Source organism: Meleagris gallopavo, chromosome 13 (genome assembly GCF_000146605.3).
Source record: "Meleagris gallopavo isolate NT-WF06-2002-E0010 breed Aviagen turkey brand Nicholas breeding stock chromosome 13, Turkey_5.1, whole genome shotgun sequence".
NCBI lineage: Eukaryota > Metazoa > Chordata > Aves > Galliformes > Phasianidae > Meleagris > Meleagris gallopavo.
Window position 1 is genome coordinate 1,197,369 of NC_015023.2, and position 9,421 is coordinate 1,206,789.

General features: G+C 38.7%; 1 long non-coding RNA gene across 1 annotated transcript; it reads right to left on the reverse strand.

The window, feature by feature from the left end:
* Positions 1-618: 618 nt before the first annotated feature.
* LOC109369742 lies at positions 619-9,216 on the reverse strand. The gene is made up of 4 exons (XR_002119172.1): positions 9,167-9,216; positions 5,560-5,751; positions 5,302-5,430; positions 619-1,146 (listed from the first exon to the last, which is right to left on the reverse strand). It is a non-coding gene; the product is annotated as an uncharacterized LOC109369742 (long non-coding RNA).
* Positions 9,217-9,421: the final 205 nt, after the last annotated feature.

Below are 9,421 nucleotides of genomic sequence, written 5' to 3' on the forward strand. Positions count from 1 at the left end.
CTGAACATAATGTATATACATCTAGATTGATAAAATTATCTACTAATGTAGAGCGGGCAGGGGTTGGCTAGTATATGCAGCTGGAGAGAAATGAAGACATTGGATTGTTTTTTAATTATTTTTTCAACTGTTTATTTCTGCTAGTTTTGAAAGCAGCATTTTCATCAGAGATTAAATAAACAAGTTAAGATTTGATTTTAAGACTACTTTTTAAGAGTCTTAAATTCTACATCCAGATAAAAGTCTATACAAAAAAATATTGTGTTTTCAGCCACCCAATCAGGTTCACTTTAATTAGTTAGAAATACCTTCCCAGAATGTCTTCCAAAAGCAGAACAAGACTTGCTCCAGTTAGCAATTCTGTTTTTGTTGACTGAGGCATCTTGGTTTAGCTTAAGTGAATCATTTATTTTGTTGTTTGATGAACTTTTGTTACCATTCTAACATGATTTGAATCCTATTTGAAATGGGAATGTAATTGTGAAACATTAGTCAAGAAGCTGATAGTAGACATTTTGTAGGTGATGCATACAATGGAGCAGAAAAAGCAACAAGTCAATGGAGATTTCCATTACACTGAACGCTCTTTTTAAAATAAAATTAAAAAAAAAGTGTTTATTTCAGTAGCCATATGGATTTGTATATTTCCCCATTGAATCATCTCAGATGTGGGTAATTAACCTTAAAGGAATCTGTTTGTGAACAGAGATCATGGCATCTGCCTCTTGATGTTTCTTCATTAAAATGACAAAAAATGAAAGCTTCCCTTTCTGCTGTGATTTGGAGAGCAGTGCGCAGTGTGGATGCCCGCTGTGCCTTGTGCTGGTGGCTGGATCCCAGCACCCTGCAGGTGCTGCCAGGCCAGGCAGAGGTGCAGTGCCCTAGCAGGGATTTTGACAGCAATGCTTCTCTGGAAAGAGGATACCAAGAGAGAAATGGGTTTGGGTTCCTCTGACATCCTGCTGCCCCTTACATGAAGCTTGATTAAGCCTGAGATGACATTTACAGTGGCTTCTCTCAAACTGGCCATACAGTTACCTTTTCCTCATTCTGTGATTTCTCATTTGCCTTCCCTTTGCCTTCTATTTTTACAGGCCAAGCACATACCACGAAAAATACCATTCTCTATCTGACTGCGTGCAAGCCCTAGGAAAAAAATATTTCCGTTTACAAAAAAGGGAATTAGGGAACGGTTCCAGAAACAGCAACTGTAACACCACCGCTACCACAAACTGTTAAGAGCTTCATTTATGAGTGCAATTAAGCATATGGATAGCTCAGGTTTCATCATCAGCCCAGAATGGGACAATGCTGTTGAGGTAGATTCAGTCTAAATCTGTAACAGTAAAATTGGTTTAAGATGTAACCCTTAAATATGCCTGGAAATGAGAAGTTGTCAGACTGCTGCTATGTTTGGCAACATTTGCCAATGAAAGGATGCCATTTAATGCAGTAGGGAAAATGATAGCTGACAGATACACCTGGTGTATGCAGGGCATTAAATGCCTCAAATTTATCAAAAGTATCTGGGGCTGGGGAGCTGGTGGCTGGAAGAGGAGGCAGTTCTGTCCTTCCAGTTCAATCGCTCAAAGAGGAAAAGCAGCAAAAGAAGAGAATACTTTTGTTAATGAAATGAGGCCAGACTGTTCAGAAACATTATACACAGGCAGGAACTGCAGCAAAAAGTGTGTATTCTGTATGTTAACAGATATTATTATTGCAGATATTAAGCGTTGATACCCAACAGGAATGAGCATTTCTGTCCCTACCTACATCTGTGCAACTGTTTGACAACTAAGTAATTCTGAACATTTTTACTTAAGAAAAAAAACAACAACAACTGCTGTTTGAGATAAAAAGCAGGATAAAAACCAGTATTTTCCATTTGATAGCTTCAAGTATAACTAAATAGATAGGATTTCTACTCATTAAATTAGTGGTTTCTGTTTCTCTTTGTAGAGTTTGTGGGATTTGAATGAAAGTGCCTCATGTTGGCGTTATGGTTGAGGGGCAAAAAGAAAAGGAATCACTAGGATTAGCATATTTTGCTATAAAGTTTGTTTTTTCTTTGCTTCTCAGGCAATAATCATATTTAGCAACTTTTGTAGCTGTAGACCAGATTGTGTCAGAGAACAAACATCTATGGGGGTGGATCTCATAAAATTCCGCTGCTTGCTGAAGTAGAAAATGAGTATAATCAACAATAGGGCTGTCAAACTGAGGCAAACCCGTAGAGCCATGGGTTCAGCGGCTATGTTATCTCTCTCTCCTGCAGTATAAATCTAAGGCATACTGTTTTTCAGTAGTATTTTCTGATTAGCAATACAAAAATATTGCACAGGCGGGTAAATTTGAGATGAATTTGCACTGTATCCTTAGATTTTGGACCTCTAGACAGAGAAGTTTTGTATAATAAATTCTCTGTTTACTAGCCAAGTTTTTGCAAGTATGTTATTCATACTTTGGCTAATCTTATTCTTTACTTGCTCTTAGTGCTTTCAATTCAAGTCATAAATCTGTTCTCCTCAGATTCACTGTTCTGCCAGAGAGGTATCAGAAAGCAGGAGTGGACACATCAGTTGACTTGTAGGCCAGCTGGGTTATTAAAAAGCCCACTGACAGCTTGGTAGCAAATCACTGTCATAGGAATATTTCTACGTATGACCAGAATAGAACGGTAATGTTTAATCAGGCAGATTGTTTCAGTGCTTCTCCAGTGCTTTTTATAATATTGTTGTAAAAATCTGCAGGTAATGAAATGGTCCTTCATTTTAGTGTGACTTCAGATGTTTTGAATACCATTTAAAATCAACAGCTACTACAGTTGCTTTGGATGTTGGTGAACTAATTGAAACAGTAAAGCACACAGTGCCAATAAGAGTGTGCACAAGTTTCAGTGAGCAGAGATGTTTTGAGGTAGTTATCTGACGCATTTTTGTACTTGTGTATGAGAATTACTGTTTCTGTAGTTTGCACAAATGAAATATACGTGATATATATTTGTGGGGTGAATGATGTGTGCGCTGTTGTTTTGTTCTTTTTTTTGCCGCTCAGACTTATTGCTTATGTTTTGGAACTTTTTCTCCAAATTCCAAACTTTTGTACTCGTTAGTTATCAGCTACATACAGGACTGAAGTGTGATGTTGTCAAGGCAATGAATGAAGTTTATTCCTGGCAGTAATATGTTAATTTTTGTTTGCCTCAATGAAATAATCACTCAGGATCGAGATGTGCTAATGTGAAAATTAAGTGAAGGGTGTAATGCCCATCAGTGAATTTGAAAATCATTATGTTTTCTGAAGTGTTTCCTTCATGAACCTTGTAAGAGCTCGTCTACGCAGGAGCTATTTTAGAACAGCTAATCAGGAGGGGGAGTATTCAAACTAAGTTTTGCCAAGCATGGCACAGTTCTGGAGATAGCTTGTAGATTCTACATCTAGTGTCAGTCAGAAAGAATTCTCCTTAGTTGCTGAGGAGAAGGAAAAAATTAAAACTAAATTATTTTTTTCCTCCAATTCATATTGTTGAACTGAGATTCAAATACTAATTTATAACTTAACTTGAAACTGATTTGCCTTCAGCATTGGCCACCAACTGCTGTAACAGTTTTGCATGGCCCAGTCACTTCTAGCTTCTGACAAAGCTGCTTTTCTCATTTCTAAGGATCTTGTTAATGGATTTGTGATCACGCAGAGCTGCATTGTTACCCTTCTTCTCTTTGAATAGCCCTGCTCTGCAAGTGACTGCATTAGTATTAATGGAACAACTTGAGTAATAAGAAAAGTCCTGCTCAGTTCAGGTAGATTGCAGGATCTGGTCTTTAGACAGGACTAAAGTGAAAAAAGAAAATAGTACTTTTCCCCTTTCATGTTTCTTATTTGGCTGAGCTGAATAAAAATTGAGATTTTCAGTTGTACATGATCCTGATGAAAAGTGAAATCTCACCATTTTGTGTGAACATTTTTGCACACCTTCACAGTAGGGATTTTCCTTAATGCCTTTTGCATTAACGGCTGTGACAGGAACTCTGCTTCCAGCAGTTTCAAGCGGTTAAATCAATAATAGAAATAGTTTAAAAATACTAATCCACCGCTGCTATGTGAACATTCTCTGCCCAGCCTGCAGACTGTGTATGCAAACAGATAATGGTGGGCATCAATAATTTTTAATGTTGAATTTTCCATATCTAAAATTTCAGTAAATAGCTCTTCAGATAATTTAATTTTTCAGAGGGCAAAAGTCTAGTCAAACACATGGTGTGTAACCATATGCTAACAGAAGTGATTCATTATCATTGATGAAAGGAATTCAACCAGTATGAATTGGCAGTTGATAATTTGACATATGCAGCAAGGCAATGAATAGGCACAGAATTTCTTGCGTGTGAATTCTTTTCATTATACCAGAGAAATATGGGTAGCTGAAATTATGTGGTGTGGTACTTTTGTCAGGAGCTGTTCCTCATCTCTAGTAATTAGAAATGTTGTGTTAAGTTATGATAATTGTCTTCTGAAATAAGATTAGAGTAAAGAATAGGGAGTGAATTGGGGAGCATATAAATAATATCTGATAATTACAGCAGCAGTATAAAAACTGTATTTGGTTGAAATAGTGTAGATCTACTGCAGGTAGTGAAGACTTAGTTTGCATTTGACTGAGAGCTGATTTGGCTGATAGGTACTCAGGGTGATGAACCACCACAGGTTTAGTGGTCTCAGATAAGCTGAATGTGAGTTAATCTTGGCACACCTGTGTTGTCTGGTGGAGCATGCTGGAGTGAGATTTCCCATCCACTAAGCTGGTTGAGTGGACGTGTCTGTGCTATTGAGTGTGTTAGGTACTACTGATTCTCTGGGGAAATGTGTATGATGGGTCATAGGGGAGGTATCATATGCAGTAATATACCTTTCCTTAGCTATTTCTAGGCATGGAAAGATTGTTATGAGCATTAAAATAGCTTTGCCTGTATATTTTTTTTTTCCATTGGAAAAAGGACAAATAGGCTATTAGTCTAAACAAAAGTGCATCTACTTTTTAAGCAAAAAAGATGGGTATTTAAAAAACAAACAAACAAACAAAAAACCACCTAAAAAACCCCTGGTGTGTGTGTGTATATATATATATTTGAGTTAGCAAAGTAAATAATATGTAACTATCCTCTTGTAACCCCCTGCCTGTATCCAGTTATATTCATTGCACATTCTAATGCTGTTTTGTTGTATATGGGTTAATTCAAGTGGTCTTTGCGGTTCCATGACTGCTCTGTTAACTAGCAGCAATATGCATAGCAAAAGACTTACCTTCTTCAGGTGAAAGGTGCCGTGTAACTTCCCCCTCCTACACTCTTCCTGTCCATTATTTATGATTTTTGCTTTGAAAATAGTTTATCCCATAATTTGCCTTTGAGTGCATTCAGTCCACACTTTGATCTGAAAGATTAAGAAGATGAAGGTTTTGGATGTGGTCCCCAGATGAAGATCACAAAGACTTGATGAGGGCAAGGGGGATCAGAAATAATTAAGGAAAATGTAAATGTACAATACTGCAGAGAAGTTCACCTTTTTTGTAAACATTTCCCAGAAGGAAAATCAAATTCAGTCTTGGTCCATGTATTCCCAGTGAATCTCTGCCATATTAAAACCCTGAAGGGGAGTTAGAAGACAGAAGAAATAATATAACCAGGCTTCCACTACAGGGAATTGAGGCATTAGTTCATCATTCCATCGAAGGCATGGTCGGACTTTTCCTCACTGTAAAAACAAAACAAAACACAAACAAACAAATAAAAAAAACCCTCTGCATTTTCAAATAGACAAAGAGACCTTTGCTTTTATCACAAAAAATCTATTTTCATATTTATGGAAACCAGCAATCATATTCCATCAAAAGGAAATCCGTATATTATCTGCTTTTTATATCTGTTATGTAGTCATGCATGGCTTTTCACTGTTCAAGGAATTAGTCAAGCATATAATAAGTAGATCACTGACCGTTTAAGAGTATTTTTTTCTGAAATGATGCATTGTCAGTTGACTGGAGACAACATATTCTGGGGATTTCTTCATTTTTCTAAGTATGCCTCAAGTTTTGGCCATTGGCTTTGAAGTCTATGTGTATATATATATATATATATTCCCAACAAAATTAAAGCTCAGTAAGAAGTAGAAGAATTTGATGCGTGTATGTAACACTCTCTACTGCAATATTTATATTTTATTTGAAAAAAACATTGCTTTTAAAATTGGATGTTAACTCCACATTGAAATTTAACCTTAACTCCAGGTATTTTTACGTCTGAGGTCTAGCGGTGCTGTTTTGTTTTGCTAAAGTAGTTTCAGTCATGGGATCTTGGAGTACACTGAAGAGAGCCAGGTGATGAGGTGGCAGTGTATGCAGATAACCAACCTGAGTTGTTAGGCTGTGGTGCTGCTGCTGTGGGAGATCTCTGGTTTCCCAGTTGCTGCCAGATGTGCAGAGACAGCTGAGCACTGTGTGCATGTCACTGCTGGGCTCAGAGCTGCAGTTCCGCCAATGACTGCTGTGCCCAGCTCTCTGAAATGGCTTTGCAGGAGGCTTGAGCTTCTGTGAGCTGCAGACCTGGCTTATATATAGCTAATAACAGCTAATGCTGGGTAAAATGCAGTCTTTGCAGGCTTTGCGCTGGCAAATACATGCGTCTCTGAGCATGTTTCAGCAGATCTGCTCACTGCTGCCTTCTCATTATGTGTTTTGACAACATCCAGGATCAGAGAGCTCTAATGCTCTAAAACTTTGTTCTACTTACAGAGTTGAAACCATTTTCGTGCTACATGTCCAGAATGACGGGAACATTTGGTAACAGTGAGCACACTTGGGCTTGCTTCTGGAGTGGCTGCAAAACCAGAAGGGCTGGGAAGATTTCTTCTGAATTTTTGTTCTCAGCTTGGATCTGGATTCTTTGTTACTCTGCCTCAATGCCTGAGCCAACTAGCTTTGCAGAGAGGTAGAGATATATCTGGAATTCATTCCTAGTTAAAAATGACTGTGCTGTTAAAACATCCTCATAGGGTGATGCCACTACTTGTAGACTTACAATAAATCATGGCTACACTGAAAGTCCAGCAGCTTGGGCTAGTTTGCTGGGGAAGTTCTGTTATCTGACAGAAGCAGTTACTACTGTGTAAGTTCTTCTTTCAGTGACAGTAAAATAAAAATGTGCCTGTGAGGGTGGACTTTCCTGTCGGGTCCTAACTAAACGCATGTAGGTTGCTCCAAAGGTAATGCCTACTATTTACTAAATGGATACAAATTGCACAATAACACTATTTAACAGAACAAATTCTCACCTACAAAACCCAATTTTTCAATATAGTTACCACCATTAGCTATGCATTTTTGCCATGGAAATGCTTTTAGGAAAAACAAGCATTTAGCATACCTGTTCTGTATTGACTAAGCAGATAAACATAATGATTCTGTAATTTCCTTAAATGTATTTCCATCCTTCAAAGGATTGCTTAACATGCAATTAGTTCCTCAAATTAAATGAATGTCATAATAAAGGTCTTATTGAAAGTAGAGCTAAGAAAGTATCTGTTGTCTTTAAAATCCCTCATATTTAAACAAGCGATTCTGATTCATTTTATTATAAGTTAATGATTATTTTTAATGGGAGATTAAGTGTGTAGGTTCATTATATGGCTTTCTGGAGGTCAGTGCAGTTGTTTTGCTTAAAATCTACTAAAAAATTAATAGACTCTGATCTTTAGGACAAAAACTAGCAGCATACTTTATTGGGGATGCTGAAAACCCTTCTGAACAGCAGAACTTATTGAAATAAATTCCAAGATTTTTTTTCCAATGAAATAATAGTAATGGATTAAAACCACCTATGCCAGTTCCACTCATTGAATTAGTGCTAGTGACCACTAGTGAAATGCAGTGCTGTGGGGGAAAAGAGCTGTGCTGTACAGATGTTTTCCAAGCCTGTTTTTGGTGTATGTTGAAGAGAGATGACAGTAAATAAAAAAAAATAATCAAGGCAGACTTTCTTTTGGGGAGTGTTCTGCAGTAGAACTTATTTTCAGAAACAAACTAGCCCAAACACTGGATGTTTGCAAGTTTCCCTTTAGTAAATAAAAGATATGCCTAAAGCCTTTGAGAGAGGAAAATCGTACAGTGATGTAAGTATGCTTATGTAAGACAAAAAGGACTTAGTTGTGGGGGGTGTTGTTGTTTAACCCCCTCAGCAGCTCAGCCCAATCCAGCTACTCTCCTCCCAGAGTGGGATGGGGGAGAGACATGGAAAAGTAATAGTGTGAGAACTCCTGGACTGAGATAAAGACAGCTTTCTAGGTAAAACAAAAGCGAAACAAGGAGTTCCTTTGCTGCTTCCTGGGGGCAGGCAAGTGTTTAGCCACTCCCAGGAAGTTAGAGTTCATCATATGTAGCAGTTTCTTGCTGATACCCAACCAGAACCCCACCCACCCCCAGAGCAACTTGAGGCTATTACCTCTTGTCCTGTTGGTTACATGGGAGAAGAGGCCAACCCCCGCCTCTTCACAACCTCCTTTCAGGTAGTTGTTGAGAGCAGTAAGGTCAACCCTGAGCCTCGTACAGACTAAACAATCCCAGTTCCCCCAGCTACTCAACATGAAACGTGTGCTCCGGACCCTCACAGCTCCATTGCCTTTCTCTGGGTGTGCTCCAGGGCCTCAGTGTCTGACTTTTAGTGAAGGCCCAAAACAAAGTATGTGAAGTGCGGCCTCACCAGGGCTGGGCTCAGAGAGACAATCAGTTTCCTGCTCTTGCTGACTGCATTATTTCTGAAGGAGGCTAGGATGCTGTTGGCCTTCTTGGCCACCTGGACACATGACTGGCTCATGTTCAGTGGAGCATCAACCAGCACCTCCAGGTCCTTTTCTTCCACACGACTTTTCAGCAACTCATTCTGTGGACACATTCTGTGGTGGTAAGAAAGGTGTTTTCAGATGTTTTATAACTGAATATTTGCCGAGATCCTTTTGCTAGTCATGGATGCTTATGTACGGGTTATTAATTCACGTAGTTTCCACATAGCTGTGTGCTATGTTGTTATTGCTTTAAGGAGGTTGTCTGTGCTGCAGAAGAAATGGAATCAGTCACAGACCAGTACTCTTTGCCCTCCAATAGCAACAACAAACTCACGTTGGCTGTGACTTCTGGTCCCGCTGTTTGCAGCATTCTTTCTATTGCTTTTGTGAGGGATGATTCTAAGAACGTGACAACAAGTTAGCTAGCCCTGTCATAGAGGTACAAGGGAAAGGTGAACAAAGTGTGCTTGATTGGGCTTAATTGTTTGTTTAGTGTGCTTACAGGCTCGGGGAGCTTGCTTGACCATCCTGGCATTCAGTGATGAAAAGGAGAATGCTCTCTAAGCTTCTTACTGGCTTTAAAAAAAAA